Here is a 21,209-nt window from a genome sequence, read left to right on the forward strand (position 1 = left end):
CAAGTCAGGGCGACGCGACCTCTCACTACTTCCGGCATTGAAGCGTCACGCCGACCAAGGGCACCACCCGCTGCACGCCCGTCATTTCAGACTACACAGTGGATAGTAACTTTAGAGCAAGTACCTTCGTTTCTTTTTAGTCTGCATATAAGATTTGGTCAAAGTCAAACTTTGTCAACTTTGACTAAGTTTATAGAAAAAAAAATATCAAGATTCACAATATGAAATCAATATTGTTAGATGCATCATGAAATTAATTTTCATACCATATAACTTTAGTATTGTAGATGTTGATATTTTTTCCAATAAAGTTGGTCAAAATTTACAAAGTTTGACTTTGACCAAATCTTATATGCAGACTAAAAAGAAACGGAGGGAGCTACAATTAGATGACATAAGCAGGCTATAAGGATTTAAATATAGTATTTGTGCTTAGTTAAAGGAGAGAGAAGAGAAGCGGATTGTAAACGAGTAGCCGGTTGTACTCCAACATACCTTGTGAGACAAAAGGTGGGGCCATTATTAATGATATTGTATTTGTACTAAAGGGACTAACGGATGCCTTAATTACTCCTTTTTTTCAGACAAACCTTGGTGGGGCTATTATTGACTTTTTTGAGCTATTATTAACTTGGACGTGGGGTTTGGGGGGCCAAAGGCCTACTATTATACTCACACGACCGACCTAACATGCTCTACCCTAGCCGTCGTTGTATCATATGGTTTCGCACCGTTCCGGATCTTAGCACCGCCACGCAATTCTTCTCCAGCCCTCCTTCCGGCGTGCACCACGAAAAGGGACAACAGTCCTCCGAACCCCGCCTTTCGTGATCCTGTATGGGAGAGGGGCGATCAGGTTTTTGGGGAGCACACTCATGTGACTACTGCCAGCGATGACTTCCTCAATGACAGCCTTCTTCCCCGACCTCGGTAACCTCTTCATCCTCGACATGAGTGAAACATCAACCACATCGGTTCTGCTCCCGCTGTACAGTATGTGATTCTGTCCTCCTGGTTTAGTCTGCATCATTACTTTGATGTTTGCAATTGTCGTCATGATCTATTTACTGCTGATTCGGATTAAATCTCATACTAAATTGCTCATATATTCAACAGTCCAATCCAAAAACCTAATTACATGCAATTTACTCCGAGTGGTTTTGCTGCGCTTTTGAAGCCGCCTACTTTTAAGGGGTGCAATATAAAAGGTGGCGCACAACAGTAGTATATCGGTTTCAGATCATGTACTGCTATGACGCCACTAAGGGTAAGCCTGAGGGCGATCTTAATCCTACACAGCAGGAAGCTTTTCAGAACATGGATACCCTCTTTAAAGCCGCCCTGCTGAGTGTTCTTGACGATTCCATTGTGGATTCATATATGTCGTTTGACAGCGGCAAAGACATGTGGGTTTCTCTCAAGGCCACGTTTGGGCCCTCGGGCGCTGGCAACGAGTTGTACGTCATGGAGCAATTCTGTGACTACAAGATGACTTATGAGTGCTCTGTTGTTCAGCAGACTCATGAGATACAGTAACTCTCTAAGGAACTTGAGTACTTTAAGTGTATGTTGCCGGACAAATTTGTTGTTGGGACCATCATTGCCAAGCTTCCACCTTCGTGGAATGATTTTGCTACTTCTCTGAAAAACAAGAGACATGAGTTTTCTGTTTTGGATCTCATTAGCACTCTTGATTTTGAGGAGAAGGCGAGAGCAAAAGACACACGTGCTCGGGTTGCTGAGGGAGCTTCTAGTGCCCACATGGTACACTGATACGTCTCCAACGTATCTATAATTTATGAAGCATTCATTCTATATTATTATCTGTTTTGAATGATTATGGGCTTTATTATACACTTTTATATTACTTTTGGGACTAACCTATTAACCGGAGGCCCAGCCCATATTGTTGTTTTATTGCCTGTTTCAGTATTTCGAAGAAAAGGAATATCAAACGAAGTCCAAACAGAATGAAACCTTCGGCATCGTGATTTTTTGGAAGAATATCATCCTGGAGGCTTGGAGATCAAGTCAGAAGATCCTTGAGGAGCCAAGGAGATAGGGGGAATGCCCCCCCTACAGGGTGCGTCCCCTTGTCTCGTGGACCCCTCGACCACCCCCCAACCGACTTCTTTCGCCTATATAAGCCTACGTACCCTAAAACCATTGAAAATCAAGATAGATCGGGAGTTCCGCTGCCGCAAGCCTCTGTAGCCACCAAAAACCTCTCGGGAGCCCTTCCCGGCACCATGCCGGATGGGGGATCCTTCACCGGTGGCCATCTTCATCATCCTGGCGCTCTCCATGACGAGGAGGGAGTAGTTCACCCTCGAGGCTGAGGGTATGTACCAGTAGCTATGTGTTTGATCTCTCTCTCTCTCTCGTGTTCTCTCGCGTGTTCCCTCTATGGCATGATCTTGATGTATCCCGAGCTTTGCTATTATAGTTGGATCTTATGATGTTTCTCCCCCTCTACTCTCTTGTGATGAATTGAGTTTTCCCCTTTGAAGTTATCTTATCGGATTGAGTCTTTTATGAGAACACTTGATGTATGTCTTGCCATGCTTATCTATGGTGACAATGGGATATCATGTGCCTCTTGATGTATGTTTTGGTGACCAACTTGCGGGTTCCACCCATGAACCTATGCATAGGGGTTGGCACACGTTCTTGACTCTCCGGTAGAAACTTTGGGGCACTCTTTGAAGTACTTTGTGTTGGTTGAATAGATGAATCTGAGATTGTGTGATGCATATCGTATAATCATGCCCACGGATACTAGAGGAGACAATGGAGTATCTAGGTGACATTAGGGTTTTGGTTGATTTGTGTCTTAAGGTGTTATTCTAGTACGAACTCTTGAATAGATTGATCCGAAAGAATAACTTTGAGGTGGTTTCGTACCCTACCATAATCTCTTCGTTTGTTCTCCGCTATTAGTGTCTTTGGAGTGACTCTTTGTTGCATGTTGAGGGATTGTTATATGATCTATCTATGTTATTATTGTTGAGAGAACTTGCACTAGTGAAAGTATGAACCCTAGGCCTTGTTTCCTATCATTGCAATACCGTTTACGCTCACTTTTATCACTTGTTACCTTGCTGTTTTTATAATTTCAGATTACAAATACCTTTATCTACTATCTATTTTGCACTTGTATCACCATCTCTTCGCCGAACTAGTGCACCTATACAATTTACCATTGTATTGGGTGTGTTGGGGACACAAGAGACTCTTTGTTATTTGGTTGCAGGGTTGTTTGAGAGAGACCATCTTCATCCTACGCCTCCTACGGATTGATAAACCTTAGGTCATCCACTTGAGGGAAATTTTCTACTGTCCTACAAACCTGTGCACTTGCAGGCCCAACAACGTCTACAAGAAGAAGGTTGTGTAGTAGACATCAAGCTCTTTTCTGGCGCCGTTGCCGGGGAGGTTAGCGCTTGAAGGTATATCTTTAGATCTTGCAATCGAATCTTTTTATTTCTTGTTTTATCACTAGTTTAGTTTATAAAAGAAAACTACAAAAAAATGGAGTTAAGTTTGTCTCGTACGCTTCGTCTTTTTAATATCTTTCGTGAGTTTGATGGAAAGGAAAATTGTGCTCAAGTGCTAGAAGAAGAATGCATTAGAATGCTTGATACTAAATCTTTGAATGATGAGCATGATTGCAATGTTGTTAGTATGAACTCCTTGAATATCCATAGTATTAATGATGATTGCTCTAGTCATGATGAAAATATCTCTTATGAGCATGTCAACTTTTGTGGAGTGCATGTTTGCATGAACACACCTAATAGAGAAGATATTTATTGCAAGAGGCATAAGCATTTAGAAACTAAATGGTTGCAAGAAAGGCTAGATGTGAGTGCTGAAAATTTAAAATTCCTTTGCCGTACTTGTGAACTTTGCAATGAACGTGGTCATTTACATCTCCAATGCAAATTGTTTCATGATCGAATCGTGTCCAAAAATTGTGATGATTTGATCTCCCTTGCACATTACAATGAACTTAGTTTGCTTTTGGGTTATGAAGAATTGAAACGTTTACTTAAGGACCTTCCAGAATTTGCCCATAAGAAATTCCTTGATATTGATCTAGAAAAGATTTATTTGTTTTGTGCGGAGAATTGCATTGAAAATCCTTACATTTCCAATTACCTAAAGAAAAGAAAGCAAATAGAAGATGATGAGAATACTAATGAAAGGGAAGAGACTTCCCAATATCCTCCTATTATTTCTTATGATGAATCAGGTAACGAGGAGGAGCTTTCTATTCAACCAATCTCATCAATAAGGAGCTCAAAGAGGAAGGTTGAACCCACACATAATGTGAAGAAGAAAAAGAAAAGAAGGAGCAACAAAGGTATAAAGGTATCCCCCCCAAATGATGTTGCTCCTACTACTCATTGTGATGATGATAATTGCTTTACTATTGGTGCTATCCATATTTTTAATGATGAGAGTGATTATGCTTATGATATGAAAGGGCCCAAGCTTGGGGAAACTATGTTTGATGAGTATGAAATATTTGAGAATATATTTGCTGAAATTAATGTTTGTCCCAAGCTTGGGGATGCTACGTTTAATGAAGATGATATTTTTAGCATCCCAAGTTTTGATATGCAAAGTTGTTATGATGATAGCATGCCTCCTACCTATGATGATTATATTGATGAAAGTGGGTTTGGAAGAGTGTCAACTTTAGGAAGTAGTGATCCCACTATTTTGGAGGATGTTGAATTTTATTGTGATGAATATGAAAGTGGATTTGGAAGAGTGTCAACTTTATTTAGTGATTCCACTATCTTGGGAGAGGTTTCAATCGATTATGATGAGAACGAAGTTGCTACTTATGATGATTATTGTGATGAAACTTATGCTATAAAAAGTAGTGATGATTATATTTACAAATCTTGTCATGATTATGATTACCCTTTTTCTGAACATTACTCTTTTAATGTGGAAACAATTTTTAGTGTTCAAGTCTTTTATGATACTCTCACTATTCCGAATGAGAAGAATTTTGCTTATGTGGAGAGTAGTAAATTTTCTATGCTTATAGATCATGAAAAGAATGCTTTAGGTGCTGGTTATATTGTTGAATTCATTCATGATGCTACTGAAAATTATTATGAGGGAGGAACATATGCTTGTAGGAGTTGCAATAATGTCAAGTTTCCTCTCTATGTGCTTCAATTTTTGAACTTATGCTTGTTTTACCTTCCTATGCTAGTTGATTATCATTTCCATAAGTTGTTTGCTCACAAAATCCCTATGCATAGGAAGTGGGTTAGACTTAAATGTGCTAGTCATATTCTTCATGATGCTCCCATTATGTTTCAATTCTTATCTTTTATGTGAGCATCATTGCCATCATCATGCCGAGCTAGAAAGGCATTAAAGAAAAGCGCTTGTCGGGAGACAACCCAATATTTACCCTTACTGTTTTTGTGTGTACACATGACTATGCTACTGTATTAATCATGTTTTATATCTCTTGATTCAATAAAGTGCCAAGTAGAACCTTTGGGAAGACTTGGGTGAAGTTTATGTGATCTTGCTGTAAAAAACAGAAACGTTTGCACTCACGAGATTAGCTGCCATTTTTTACTGGAGAGTGCTTTGAGGTTGATTATTTTTGAATATGATTAATAGACAAATTACTCAGGTCCAGCAATTTATTTCAGAATTTTTTGAGTTCCATAAGTATATGTTTGATACAGATTACTACAGACTGTTTGGTTTTTGACAGATTCTGTTTTCATTGTGTTGTTTGGTTATTTTGATGCATTTATGGCTAGTATTAAGTGGTATGAACCATAGAGAAGTTGGAATACAGTAGGTTTTACACCAATATGAATTTAGAATGAGTTCATTACAGTACCTAAGTGGTGGTTTTATTTTCATATACTAACGGAGCTTACGAGTTTTGTTTTGAGTTTTGTGTGGTTGAAGTTTTCAAGTTTTGGGTAAAGATTCGATGGACTATGGAATAAGGAGTGTCAATAGCCTAAGCTTGGGGATTCCCAAGGCACCCCAAGGTAATATTCAAGGACAACCAAGAGCCTAAGCTTGGGGATGCCCCGGAAGGCATTCCCTCTTTCGTTTTCGTTCATCGGTAACTTTACTTGGAGCTATATTTTTATTCACCACATGATATGTGTTTTGCTAGGAGCGTCATTTTCTTTTGTTAGTATTTGCTTTCTGTTAGTTAGAATAATGTTTTGAATCTATATTTTCAATAAAAATGTCAAGGATAGCCTTTACCATGCTTATTTTGCTAGTATACATGTTGCTGTTTGAAAACAGAAAGTTTACCGATGTTGCAAAAATTCCCTAGAAAAATCAGAGAGTGATATAATGTTGAATATTTTTGAATATTGAGCTCTGATAAATTTATTACAGTGGGAATTTTCTCTCATAATTTTTGGAGTCAGGGAAGTATTGATACTCTTGCATTCTTTACAGACTGTACTGTTTTGGCAGATTGCTGTTATGGTTGCAATGTTTGCATATGTTTGCTTGTTTAATGATTCTATTAGGAGTATTAAATATGCAGAGGCATTTATTATGCGAGGTTGAATAATAATTTTAGTGATTTGTTACAGTATAAAATGATAAGGTTTTGCATTGGTTTATACTAACCTATCTCACGAGTTCTTGTTGAGTTTGTTGTGAATGAAGCTTTTGATAAAATAAGAAACCATGATATGAGAGGAATTAAGGAGACACAAAAGTTCAAGCTTGGGGATGCCAAAGGCACCCCAAGATAATATGTCAAGAAGTCTCAAGCATCTAAGCTTGGGGATGCCCCGGTAGGCATCCCACCTTTCTTCTTCAACAACTATCGGTTAGTATCGGTTGAACCTAAGTTTTTGCTTCTTCACATGAGTTGTGCTATCCTTGAAATGTCATTTTATTTTGTTTTTCTTGCTGCTTGAAATACAATACCAAGATCTGAAATTCTTAATTGAGAGAGAGTCTTCACATACTTGCATAATTATTTAGCTACTCATTGATCTTCACTTATATTTTTTGGAGTAGTTTGTCATTTACTTGTGTGCTTCACTTATATCCTATGAGTAAATGGTTGAATGAGTTGATTGTCATAAATCTGAAATTATATATGTCTCTTTTGCTTATCCCATGGGGAGTAATGAATTCACATCTAAGAAGTAGAGGTTGTAAATTTATTGACGGTTAGCAAGCATTGTATTGGTCATTTGAACAATTCATGAAAGAATATTGACGGAAGAGAGATTTCACATATAAATATATTATCATATACATCTTTTATAATTGTGAGCACTCATTATGTATGACATGCTAAAGAGTTGATGTTGGACAAGGAAGACAATGTAATGGGTTATGTTTTCTCGCATCTCAGTTAAAGTATATTGTCATGGATCATTCAAACATGTTGAGCTTGCCTTTCCCCCTCATGCTAGCCAAAATTCCTTGCACCAAGTAGAGATACTACTTGTGCTTCCAAATATCCTTAAACCCAGTTTTGCCATGAGAGTCCACCATACCTACCTATGGATTGAGTAAGATCCTTCAAGTAAGTTGTCATCGGTGCAAGCAATAAAAATTGCTCTCTAAATATGCATGACTTATTAGTGTGGAGAAAATAAGCTTTGTACGAACTTGTTATGGAAGCAATAAAAGCAACGGACTGCATAATAAAGGTCCATATACAAGGGGAAATATAAAGTGACGTTCTTTCGCATTAAGATTTTGTGTATCCAACCCTAAAAGCGCATGGCAACCTCTGATTCCCTCTGCGAAGGGCCTAAGGTGATATTCACCTTTCCCTTTTTCATTTTATCCTTTGGCAAGCACTTTGTGTTAGGGTGATTCTGATATATATATATCCAATTGGATGTACGTTAGCATGAACTATTATTGTTGACATCACCCAAAGGTGAATACGTTTGGAGGCAACGTTATAAGCCCCAATCTTTCTCTGTGTCTGATTAACACTTCATAACCACAAGTATTGCATGAGTGTTAGCAATTGTAGAAGACTATATGATAGTTGAGTATGTGGAGTTTGCTATTCCTGAAAATAAAATGAATTACAATTGTTTTGATGACTAAGAATGAAGTTTGCTAGTTTTCAAGAAAGTTTATGGTCTATGCTTTGACATGTGAATTGCTTGTTACTTTATCATGAAAAGTTTTATGAGATGAAATACTGTTATGACATATAATCATGCTAGAAAAGGTGATTGAAATTATCATTGATCAAACTTGTGCACCTTCTAGCATTCACACTTCATAAATTCTTTCTTTTATCATTTACCTACTTGAGGACGAGTAGGAATTAAGCTTGGGGATGCTGATACGTCTCCAACGTATCTATAATTTATGAAGCATTCATGCTATATTATTATCTGTTTTGAATGATTATGGGCTTTATTATACACTTTTATTTACTTTTGGGACTAACCTATTAACCGGAGGCCCAGCCCATATTGCTGTTTTATTGCCTGTTTCAGTATTTCGAAGAAAAGGAATATCAAACGGAGTCCAGACGGAGTCCAGACGGAATGAAACCTTCAGCATCGTGATTTTTTGGAAGAATATCATCCTGGAGGCTTGGAGATCAAGTCAGAAGATCCTCGAGGAGCCCAGGAGATGGGGGGCGCCCCCCTACAGGGTGCGGCCCCCTGTCTCGTGGACCCCTCGAGCACCCCACCCCCCCCCCCGAACGACTTCTTTCGCCTATATAAGCCTACGTACCCTAAAACCATTGAAAATCAAGATAGATCGGGAGTTCCGCCGCCGCAAGCCTCTGTAGCCACCAAAAACCTCTTGGGAGCCCTTCCCGGCACCCTGCCGGAGGGGGGATCCTTCACTGGTGGCCATCTTCATCATCCCGGCGCTCTCCATGACGAGGAGGGAGTAGTTCACCCTCAAGGCTAAGGGTATGTACCAGTAGCTATGTGTTTGATCTCTCTCTCTCTCTTGTGTTCTCTCTCGTGTTCCCTCTATGGCATGATCTTGATGTATCCCAAGCTTTGCTATTATAGTTGGATCTTATGATGTTTCTCCCCCTCTACTCTCTTGTGATGAATTGAGTTTTCCCCTTTGAAGTTATCTTATCGGATTGAGTCTTTTATGAGAATACTTGATGTATGTCTTGCCATGCTTATCTATGGTGACAATGGGATATCATGTGCCTCTTGATGTATGTTTTTGTGACCAACTTGCGGGTTCCGCCCATGAACCTATGCATAGGGGTTGGCACACGTTCTTGACTCTCCGGTAGAAACTTTGGGGCACTCTTTGAAGTGCTTTGTGTTGGTTGAATAGATGAATCTGAGATTGTGTGATGCATATCGTATAATCATGCCCACAGATACTTGAGGTGACAATGGAGTATCTAGGTGACATTAGGGTTTTGGTTGATTTGTGTCTTAAGGTGTTATTCTAGTACGAACTCTTGAATAGATTGATCCGAAAGAGTAACTTTGAGGTGGTTTCGTACCCTACCATAATCTCTTCGTTCGTTCTCCGCTATTAGTGTCTTTGGAGTGACTCTTTGTTGCATGTTGAAGGCTTGTTATATGATCTATCTATGTTATTATTGTTGAGAGAACTTGCACTAGTGAAAGTATGAACCCTAGGCCTTGTTTCCTATCATTGCAATACCATTTACGCTCACTTTTATCATTAGTTACCTTGCTGTTTTTATTATTTCAGATTACAAAAACCTATATCTGCTATCTATTTTGCACTTGTATCTTCATCTCTTCGCTGAACTAGTGCACCTATACAGTTTACCATTGTATTGGGTGTGTTGGGGACACAAGAGACTCTTTGTTATATGGTTGCATGGTTGTTTGAGAGAGACCATCTTCATCCTACGCCTCCTACGGATTGATAAACCTTAGGTCATCCACTTGAGGGAAGTTTGCTACTGTCCTACAAACCTGTGCACTTGTAGGCCCAACAACGTCTACAAGAAGAAGGTTGTGTAGTAGACATCATACACGAGAAGAACTTCCAGCCCAACCAGCCCCAAAACAACAAGAACAAATCTCAGGGGAAAGGCAAGTTTGATGCAAAGAACAAGCCGTCACATTCTACCAACTTCAAGAAGAATTCTCATAACGGGAAGGGATACAAACCTCAATTTTGGTAGCACCGCACAAAATTTATATGGCTGCATCTACCTGTTGTCAGCTAACCTCATGGTGCTCCAGGTATTCCTACATTCGTAACTAGGTACAATGACCAGCGCAAGATGAAATTAGCTTATTCGTACGTTGACTTGTTGAATGCAGTGCGGAACGATCCTGTCATGTGTGGAGGAGCAAACAAGCAGTGCAGCCAATGGTGGAAATCAACCAAGGACTTATGAAATTACATGTAATCTTCCTCAGGCAGGTCAGTATCCCCTTCGTCCACATGATCGTGTTTTGTCATGCCGAGCTATTGATATGTGCTACTGTTTTGCAACACTGTTTAAGTATAGCTACTGTTTTCCTATCTTTTCAAATTCAGGACAATGAATATGATATCAGGGGAACTGCACAATATGGACCCATGTTGAGTCATCTCTATTGCCTCATGTGTTTGCTGCAAATGTGTCAGCATCAATTGCAAGATGAGGCAGCTAGCTTGTTGTGGAGTTGCCAACATGCTCAAAGTGCTCGCAACATTGAGAAGAAACAAGCATGCCCAGGAAATTAATGCGTGCGCAGGGAGGCCCTTTGCTCAGAGAAGCATCGACTGATTTTCTTTATTTCCACACCTTCTCACAGCTTTGTATATTGGTTATAGTATGGTGAATCATTGAGATGCATAGACATGCTGAACTTTTGTTCTTCTGAATGTTAGTTTAATGTTAGTGTCTGCATCCAGTGCCGCATCCTCTAATTTGGTGGATGCACACAGAGAAAATAAATCTCCTTAATTTACTCCGTAACCACCCTATTAAATAGGCCTAGTAACAAACCATGCGCATGCAGTGGCCGGCAGGCACATGCATCCTGCATGCATGGCCAGTCAGCCAAGCCCATGCGCCAGCTCCAATGCAGCAACGCAAAAGAAGAGAGCGGTTCTTGGGAAAAAGCGAGTAGTTAGTGCAGCGGGCCTTATAAACATGAATAGCTCGCTCTCCCGCTTCTGTCTCCCCACCCAATTCCCCCCGCTCCCCAATCTTCCTCACTCGTCCAAAAAACCCCGCTCACCTTCTTCCTCACTCGTACAGAAAACGCCTCCTCCTCTTCTTCCGCTCCTACAGAAATCCCCAGCCCTCCTTCTTCCCCACTCACACTACCACTAGGCTCGTCTCTGGCTACTCTGCTCAAACCCGTGAGCTCGGTGTGACGCCCCCAAGGAAAGTGGAGTCGGCTGGCCCCAGCGCCAAGAAGATGAGGCTCCCGCCAGTGGCGACGCCGGTTGTAGATCCCGCACCCGGTAGGGCAGGGAGAAGCGGCGAGCCCCCCACCCCACCCCACCCACCCGGATCTGAGGAACCGGTAGAATCTCCGGTGGACCGCATCAGCGATCTCCCGGGCATCATCCTTGAGGAGATCATCTCGCTTCTCCCCACCAAGGATTGCTGCCGCACACAAGTCCTCTCAACTCGGTGGCGCCCTCTATGGTGCACCGCGCCCCTCAATCTCGACTGTCGTTAGATATCTGTCCTTCCTGAATTTGATCTCCTCAGAGCCATTGTCTCTTCTCACCAGCAGGGCCCCGTTCAATGCCTCTGCATCCCGACAAGCTACCTCCTGTCCATACCCGACAAGGTGGACACTTGGCTGACATCCCCTGAATTCAGAAAACTCCAGCAGTTTGAGTTCTACCATTACCACGAAAGTTTCATACCACGAACATACCAAGAATTCGTGCCCACACCACCGTTGTCCATCTCGCGGTTTTCCTCCTCTCTCCACACCGCCACCTTCGCCCGGTGCCATCTACCAGACGATCTGGTACAAATGCTTCGACTCCCACTGCTAAAAAAACTTTCGCTTGTGGTGGTTTATCTGTCGGAGGCCTCACTGCACAGCATCATCCACTCCAGTTGCCCTGCCCTGGAGCGCTTGCTGATTGTTTTGGGAATAGAAATCGGTATCAGTTGTCTCCAAATAAAGTCGCCTCACCTTAAAAGCATTGGAATTTGTTTTAAAGGACAGCAGCTCATCATCGAAGATGCCCCTTCACTTGAAAGGTTGCTCCTTCATAATTGTTATACACCTTCAGAAATAACTGTCGTCTCTGCGCCCAAACTGGAGACCTTGGGTGTAATTCGTGACCCGTTTAATAATCACAAGGAGTTGGTGTTTGGCTCCTCACTTTTTCAGGTACCGTATATTATCATCTACACATTTGTAATCATATGCTGCATTTTTCATTTGTGCGCATAAGTTTTATATCATCTTGGAGTACACTTTGGGTACTAATATTATGTTATATGCTCAATGAAGAGTTCGTCCATTGATAGCCTATCAATGCTGCTGGATTCTGTCAAGATCATATATATCAGAATGTATAGTTTTGATCTGGACATAATTATTGGCTTGCTGCGATGCTTTCGATCTCTGGAGAATTTATACATAGAGGTGATGATTTCATGCACATTGAAAGCCCGTATATATTGTACTAGAATTAACTGTTCAGCTGTCGTTCTTTCGACATACTCTTTTTTCAGACCTTAACTGTTTTCAATCTTCATGTCTACTTAGGCAGAACCACATGGAGAAAAACATATAACCAATCGTTGGCGTAATAAGCACAAGGATTTTCTCAGTTCTCATGACATTCGTTTGAGGACAATAACGATGGGACGATATGCATCCAACCAGGCAAACAGAAGCTTTGTCACATTCTTCCTGTTGAATGCGAGGTTACTATTGTCCATGAGGCTTAATTTTTACAGCAAGAGATTTCTCACAGACGAACATGTTGAACAGCAAAAAAAGAAGTTTCAGGTGGACAAATGGGCTTCTAAACGTGCTCGGCTTCTATTTACAATAAGTTGTAGATATCCTAAAACAATATTTTTTGCACAGGATGTTGATTTTATGGATCAGACCGATCCATTTGTTTGTGACTGCAAAAAAGAGTGGTTGGGTTAGATGTTACTGTCATGTTCAATCTGGGTTTTGTCTAAAAATTTGATGAACAATTAATCCTTGGGCTTTTTGTACCATTTGTATGCTTGACTTGCATGTTGTTGCCCTCGTACTCCCCTCCACCTGCCACTACACTGCCGCATCTTCCATGGCTGCTGTTCGTTCCCGTCCGAGGCCTTGCCATCGTTCTCCGCCTTGGTTAGCTTGTGGTGCCCGCCGTCGTCTGGCGTTGTCAACATGGTCAACAACCAAGAGGAATCAGGAGATGACTGTACATGGAGAGGCTGACAGTAGGGACCCACCAGGGTCATTGCATTTCGCAAGCAGGTGCCTCGTTATTACAAGCCAAAAAAATACTTCCTCCTAATTGTTTGACAACTAGGTTCCACGCCATTGTCAATGTAGTCAATAAACGAGAAAATTACACAACGAGCGGATAACACCAGGGACCCAGCAGCTCGCCCAGTTGTTTTTCAGTTTCAGAGACGGAGCTCAACTGCGCGCTGTGCGGGGGCTGTGGCCCGTCTAGCCCATGCTTACGCTTTTATTAAGCACATGACGAGCCCAGTTGATATATTTTTTCTTTCTGAAATTGGCTAGCCCAGTTCTTTTTTTTGGAGAATACCAAAACCGAGGCCTACTTGCTTTTCTCAGCCCTGCTGGGCTGCAAATCTTTCAAGACGAGGAGGGATGTAAGTAGTAAGAAATGGGCTTCCCCAGAAAACGGGCTATAAGTTGTAAGAAATGGGCTGTAAATTTTTAAACCAAAGCCAACCGGCAATTGCATTAAAATATCATTTTTTCAGGATTTCTCTACTCTCTACTCTTATAAAAACCAAAGCCAACTGGCAATTACATTAAAATATCATCTTTTCTCCCACAAGATAAACTACTCATACAAATGCATCTTCATGTTCCGTGCAACGAACGGGCATCTTGCTAGTTAAGATTCTAAATTTCATTCATTTTTTTGCGGAGAATTGTTTTTTGAATTTTATTTTGATATAATTTTTTGAAAATTATTTTTAACGTGACTTGAAATTTCATGATTAAAAGAGTTCGGACCCCACCAAAATATGCAAAATTTCATTCAATTTTTTAGCAGTGCCCAGAATATATGGTCTGTAATGCTAATAAAAAGAATATGGGCTTCAAATATCCTTAAGAATTAGCAAATGGGCTGTAAATTATTGAAAATAATGGCTAATGGGTTGTATGCTGTTTTCCACAGATTTGGAGGCTGACTTCTGGGCCTACTAGGTTGACGATGACACTGTCCTAAATTTTTTTTTGACGCGTACGCAAGGCTTTGTCAACTTAGTCAACACACAGCAGTGACTATTAGATGTCCATCCAATGGCTGCCGTGCGTCTTCAATCTCTGATCTTCCTGCTCCAGCCGCCCAAACCAGCGCCGGCGGGACTGCCTGCTCCCTCCTCCCATGGCTGGTTGTGCTGCCGCCAGGCCATCCCTCTAACCACCCACACATCCTGTTATTTTCCGGTGACGTCAGCCTCACCCCACAGCCTACCAGTTGGCGCTCATTCTCCCCTCAGCATGGGCATCCGCTGCGGTGGCTTCGCCGGCTCTGGGTGGTTCTCTTCCTGGGCCTCGCCCTCGTCCACCATGTTTGTGCTCTTGGCGCGGCGAGGTCAACATGGTCAACTAACAATAACCATCGGAAGAGGCTGACGGTAGGGGCCCACACAGGAAAATGCCTCCTTATTACGCGCAAAATAATGATTCCTCCACCTAATAGCTGGGACCCACCGAAAGGGTCTCTGTATTTCGCGAAAAAAACGTTTCCCCCGCTGTCAGCTCGGACCCACCGGAAATGCCTCCTTATTACGCACAAAAAAATGAATACTTCCCCTGCTAGTTGGGACTCACCTTGGTGGGAGGCTGACTTGTGGGCCTACTAAGTTTACGGGGACGGAGGGCTTTGTCAACTTAGTCAATATGAACGATTCTAGCTCCAGTGACCATACGATGTCCATCCAACGGCCGTAGTGCTTCTTCATCCTCTGGTCTTCGTGCTCCAGCCGCCCAAAGCAGCGCCGGTCGTGCCGCATGCTCCTGCCTCCCATGGCCGGTTGTGATGTTGCAGAGGCCTCACCGCCCCCTACTACTCCCACCGCTGGCCAGGCCATCCCTCTACTCACCCACACCCCCTATTATTCTGCGGCGACGGCAGCCTCACATCACAGCCGAACCAGTGAACCCTCGTACTCCTCTTCGCATGGGCATCCACTGCTGCGTCTTAAACGGCTCCGCGTCGTCCCCTTCCTAGGCCTCGCCGTAGTCCACCGCCGTGGTGCTCTCGGCGTGGCGTGGTCAATGTGGTCAACGACCGACTTCCATCGGAAGAGTACTGTGCGTGGAGAGGCTGACAGTTGGGTCCACGGCGGCCGCAAGGAAGTGCCTCCTTATTACGCGCAAAATAATTATTGCTCCACCTGACATAAGGGACCCACCGGACGGGCCACCGTATTTCACAAAAATAATGTTTCCCCCCTGATTGTTGGGACCCACCAGCTACACCTTCGCATGCAAGGAAGTGCGTCCGGGCAAAAAAAACCAAAACGATTCGCCCCCCTGACTGCTGGGACCCACCAACTACATCTTCGCAGGCAAGGAAGTGCCTGACAATCGGGACCCACCTGGTCGAAGCATACGTAGCATTGTCATTCTGGTCGCGAACGTGTACGTACATATATACTGGTCGATGCAGAGGCACGCACGTGTCGTAGTAGAGGCGCGTACATGTCGTAGTACAGGCGCGCACGTAGCATGTACACGTACGTACAGCGGCCAGGATGCAAGAAAGAAAATACGGCCACGTACGTACATACGGGCAGGGTCTCGAACGCCTACTCGCGCATACGTACGGCCAGGGCTCGTGTACATGGCTGGGTCGGAATGGAGAAACAGCATAGTCGTCGTGTTCGTGGGGAGCCAACTGGTTGGGTCGGAACGGAATGCGTGGTCGTGTTCATCGGGAGGGCTTGGACAGAACAGGCGATGGAAACGAGGCCTGGCGTACCGCGGAACAGAGGAAACGGCCTTGTGTTCGACTGGCCATGTTCGAAACAGGATCATGTTCATCGGGAGGGGTGTGGCGTACCGCAAAACGGAGGAAACGGACCTCCTATGGTCGAAACGGGGGTCCTGTTGATCGGGAGGGGTGTGGCGTACCGCAAAACGGACGAAACGGACTTGTGTTGGAGCGCTAGGGTCGAAACGGGGGTCCTGTTCATCGGGAGGGGTGTGGCGTACCGCAAAATAGGACTCCATGGGATACTGTTCATCTCCACCATCGACCTCCTCCAGCCTCCACGGGCTACTGTTCATCCACCGTCGACCTCCTCCAGCCTCCACCTGCGACTGTTCATCCACGGGCTCCTGTTCATCCAGCCTCCACCGCGTGCTACTCCACCGGCTACTGTTCAACCACCCCTCTCCACGGGCTCCTGTTCAACCACCCCTCCACGGGCTACTGTTCATCCAGCCCTCCACAGGGTCGTCCTGTTCATCTAGCCCTCCATGGGGTCCTGTTCATCCAGCCCCAACCGGCTTGATCGATCGGGGTCCTGTTCATCCAGAGGAAACACCACAGGTCCTGTTCATCCACTCCCACCGCTCACTGTTCATCCAACCCCCCCCCCCCCACAACGCTCACTATTCATCCAGAGAGGCAGCAACGATCAGCTTCAGTTAGCAGCAGTAGCGAAGGAATTGATCGCTCGGGTTCAGTAACATGTAGCCTGCAATGCAATCGCCCGGGTTCAGTTAGAGCCCAACGCCTCGCTCGGGTTCAGTTAGAGCCAACGCCTCGCACACACGCACGTATGTGTACGAGAGAAACACACATCGCTCGGCCCCCGACCACCCACCGTAACCGGGAACTCCCCGAAATTTTCCTCACCCTCACTTCTACCACGGTTTTTTCCGTCATGGACGGCCCCAAGAATGTCATGCAGGTGCGTCTCCGGCCCGCCCAGGACGAAAAGCCCATTTTCTGTCATGATTTTTTCTCATAGAAGTAGGAGCCCACCACATCTATGATGATACTGGGTTTTGTCACAATTATCGTCATAGAAGTGTCATATGTATGACAGGAAAAAAAATCGTTCGGCCCAAAATGTCACGGATGTGTCTTTTTTTTGTAGTGACATGACGAGAGGTAATTTAGTAAGATAAACATTTCTACAACCATATTTTCCTCTCTCATAATAATTACAGGTGGGATCATGAGAAAATTCAACAAAATAGCTATCACATAAAATATTTTCAACACGATCCACATGCATGCAAAGTTGACACTCTTCTAAAATAGTGGGATTAACATTAACTAAAGTCATGACCTCTCCAAACCCACTTTTATCAAAAATACCATAAGATTGAACATTCTCCAAATATGTGGGATCTAAAGTTGACACTCTTCCAAACCCACTTTCAATAATATTGCAAACACTATTATCAATATCATATTCATCATGGGGCTTAAATACATTTTCAAGATCATAAAAAGAATCACTCCAATCATGATCATTGCAACAAGTAGTAGACATAGAAAAACTAGCATCCCCAAGCTTAGGGTTTTGCATATTATTAGCACAATTGACATCAAGAGAATTTATAGTAAAATCATTGCAATCAGGCTTTTTATTCAAGGAGCTACCAAGTATGGGTGCAATAGCAATGATCTCATGTTTAACATAAGGAACTATAGCAAATTGATCTTCATAAATATTGGCATCATGGCCACAAGAATAGCAAGCATCATGTTCATCAAGGGATATTTCAATCAAATCATCGGAATCATCATTATTATAGATTCATGCATATAATTATTTTCTTCCAAAGCAATGGTCATTCTCTCAATAAATTCTTTGACATAGACATTATGAGCATAGCTTTCATAGCAATATTTAAGTATGTCAAAAAATTCAGATTCATAGAGAGTAATATCATACTTTTCAATCAAAGAAGCAACTTTATAAGCACCCTTAAAAGCAACAAATTCTTCAATTTGTTTTATATCATAGTAACTATAAACACCCTTTGCATAAAAATATAAGATTTCATTTTCATTAAACTCACATAGGTAGGGAAGGTGTTTTTTAGGGTTCTTAGAGCAACAAGTAAAATCACAAATTTCACAAAGATTCCAAGCATAACACATCAATTTGTTTATTTGATCCCAAAAGAGTCTCCCTTTTTCAGACAAATGGTGACTCACAAAATGAGCATGCTCATCTAAAGATTTCCCATCAACTAGGCTAGTTGGGGTTTCAGCATGAGAGCATAAGGAGCAAAGATTATCCGAGTAGAACACTTTAAGTGGATCCATATCAATAAATTTTTAGCAAGCAAAGATGCAAGCACATAGAAGGCACATGGAGACACAAGCAAACAAAAAGGCAAGTGAAAGAGAGAGTAGATTGGGAAAGAGAGGGCGAATAAAACGGCAAGGGAGAAGTGGGGAGAGGAAAACGAGAGGCAAATGGCAAATAATGTAAATGCGAGGGAGATGAGTTTGTGATGGGTACTTGGTATGTCTTGACTTGAGCGAAGACCTCCCCGGCAACGGCGCCAGAAATTCTTCTTGCTATGTCTTGAGCTTGCGTTGGTTTTCCTTGAAGAGGAAAGGGTGATGCAGCACAGTAGCGTAAGTATTTCCCTCAGTTTTTGAGAACCAAGGTATCAATCCAGTAGGAGGCTCCTCACAAGTCCCGCGCACCTACACAAACAAACAAAGAACTTGCAACCAACGCAATAAAGGGGTTGTCAATCCCTTCACGGCCACTTGCGAAAGTGAGATCTGATAGAGATAGTATGATAAGATAAATATATTTTTGGTATTTTATGATATAGATTGGAAAAGTAAAGATGCAAATAAAAGTAGATTGAAAGATTATATGATAAGAGATAGACCTGGGGGGCATAGGTTTCACTAGTGGCTTCTCTCAAGATAGCATAATTATTATGGTGGGTGAACAAATTACTATCAAGCAATTGATAGAAAAGAGAATCATTATGAGATTATCTAGGCATGATCATGTATATAGGCATCACGTCCGTGACAAGTAGACCGACTCCTACCTGCATCTACAACTAATACTCCACACATCGACCGCTATCCAGCATGCATCTAGAGTATTAAGTTCATAAGAACAGAGTAACGCATTAAGAAAGATGACATGATGTAGAGGGATAAACTCATGCAATATGATATAAACCCCATCTTTTTATCCTTGATGGCAACAATACAATACGTGCCTTGCTGCCCCTGCTGTCACTGGGAAAGGACACCGCAAGATTGAACCCAAAGCTAAGCACTTCTCCCATGCAAGAAAGATCAATCTAGTAGGCCAAACCAAACCAATAATTCGAAGAGACTTGCAAAGATAACTTAATCACACATAAAAGAATTCGCAGGAGATTCAAATATTTCCCATAGATAAACTTGATCATAAACCCACAATTCATCGGATCTCAACAAACACACCGCAAAAAGAGTTATAGCGAATAGATCTCCAAGGAGAGGAAGGAGAACTTTGTATTGAGAATCAAAGAGAGAGAAGAAGCCATCTAGCTAATAACTATGGACCCGAAGGCATGTGGTAAACTACTCACAGCTCATCGGAGAGGCCTTGGAGTTGATGTAGAGGCCCTCCATGGTGGATCCCCCCTCCGGCAGAGCGCCGGCGACGGCTCCAAGATGGGATCTCGCGGATACAGAAGGTTACGGTGGTGGAAATAGTTTTTCGGTGGCTCCCTTGATGGTTTCGGGGTACATGGGTATATATAGGAGGAAGAAGTACGTCGGTGGACGCTCGAGGGTCCCACGAGATAGGGGGCGCGCCCTCCACCCTCGTGGGCGGCTCCCTTGTTTCTTGACTTGCACTCCAAGTCCTCTGGATCATGTTTGTTCCAAAAAGATCGCTCCCGAAGGTTTCATTCCGTTTGGACTCCGTTTGATATTCCTTTTCTTCAAAACACTAAAATAGGCAAAAAAACAGCAATTCGGGTTGGGCCTCCGATTAGTAGGTTAGTCCCAAAAATGATATAAAAGTGTAAAGTAAAGCCCATAAACATCCAAAATGGGTAATATAATAGCATGGAACAATAAAAAATTATTGATACGTTGGAGACGTATCAGTGGCTGCGCCTCCCTTGCCTGAGACAGTGCCATGCAGCCAATGACAAAAGTTGGGTGCGTGGAGAGCGACGAGTTGGTGGCCAGCTTCTTCGTGTACGCCACCATCATCAAGGATAAATAGAACACGGGAGGCCGCCGGCACTTGGGTCCCATGAAGGCCACCGCCGAGGCAACGACTGTGCATTCAGGTGGTTTCTTTGCTGCTTCGTCTCTTCCGAGGACCTTCGTCGACCCTGCAAGTGTCTAACGGACATGAGTAAGACAAAGGGATCCGCTGGCGGCCATTTAGATTATGTACTCCCTTGATACGTCTCCAACGTATCTATAATTTATGAAGCATTCATGCTATTATATTATATGTTTTGGATGTTTACGGGCTTTATTATACACTTTTATATTATTTTTGGGACTAATCTATTAACCGGAGGCCCAGCCCATATTGTTGTTTTATTGCCTATTTCAGTGTTTCGAAGAAAAGGAATATCAAACGGAGTCCAAACGGAATGAAACCTTTGGGGGCGTGATTTTTGGAACAAACGTGATCCAGGAGACGTGGAGCTGAAGTTAGGGAAGCTTCGAGGAGGCCACGAGGCAGGGGCGTGCCCACCCCCCTGGGCGCACCCTCCACCCTCGTGGGCCCCTCGTGGCTCCCCTGACTGACTTCTTTCGCCTATATATCTCCATATACCCTAAAAACATTGGGGAACATAATAGATCGGGAGTTCTGCCGCCGCAAGCCTCTATAGCCACCAAAAACCAATCGGGACACCATTCCGGCACCCTACCGGAGGGGGGATCCTTCACCGGTGGCCATCTTCATCATCACGACGCTCTCCATGACGAGGAGGGAGTAGTTCACCCTCAGGGCTGAGGGTATGTACCAGTAGCTATGTGTTTGATCTCTCTCTCTCTCTCTCTCTCTCTCTCTCGTGTTCATGATTTGGCAA

The sequence above is a fragment of the Triticum aestivum genome, chromosome 7B (genome assembly GCF_018294505.1).
Source record: "Triticum aestivum cultivar Chinese Spring chromosome 7B, IWGSC CS RefSeq v2.1, whole genome shotgun sequence".
NCBI lineage: Eukaryota > Viridiplantae > Streptophyta > Magnoliopsida > Poales > Poaceae > Triticum > Triticum aestivum.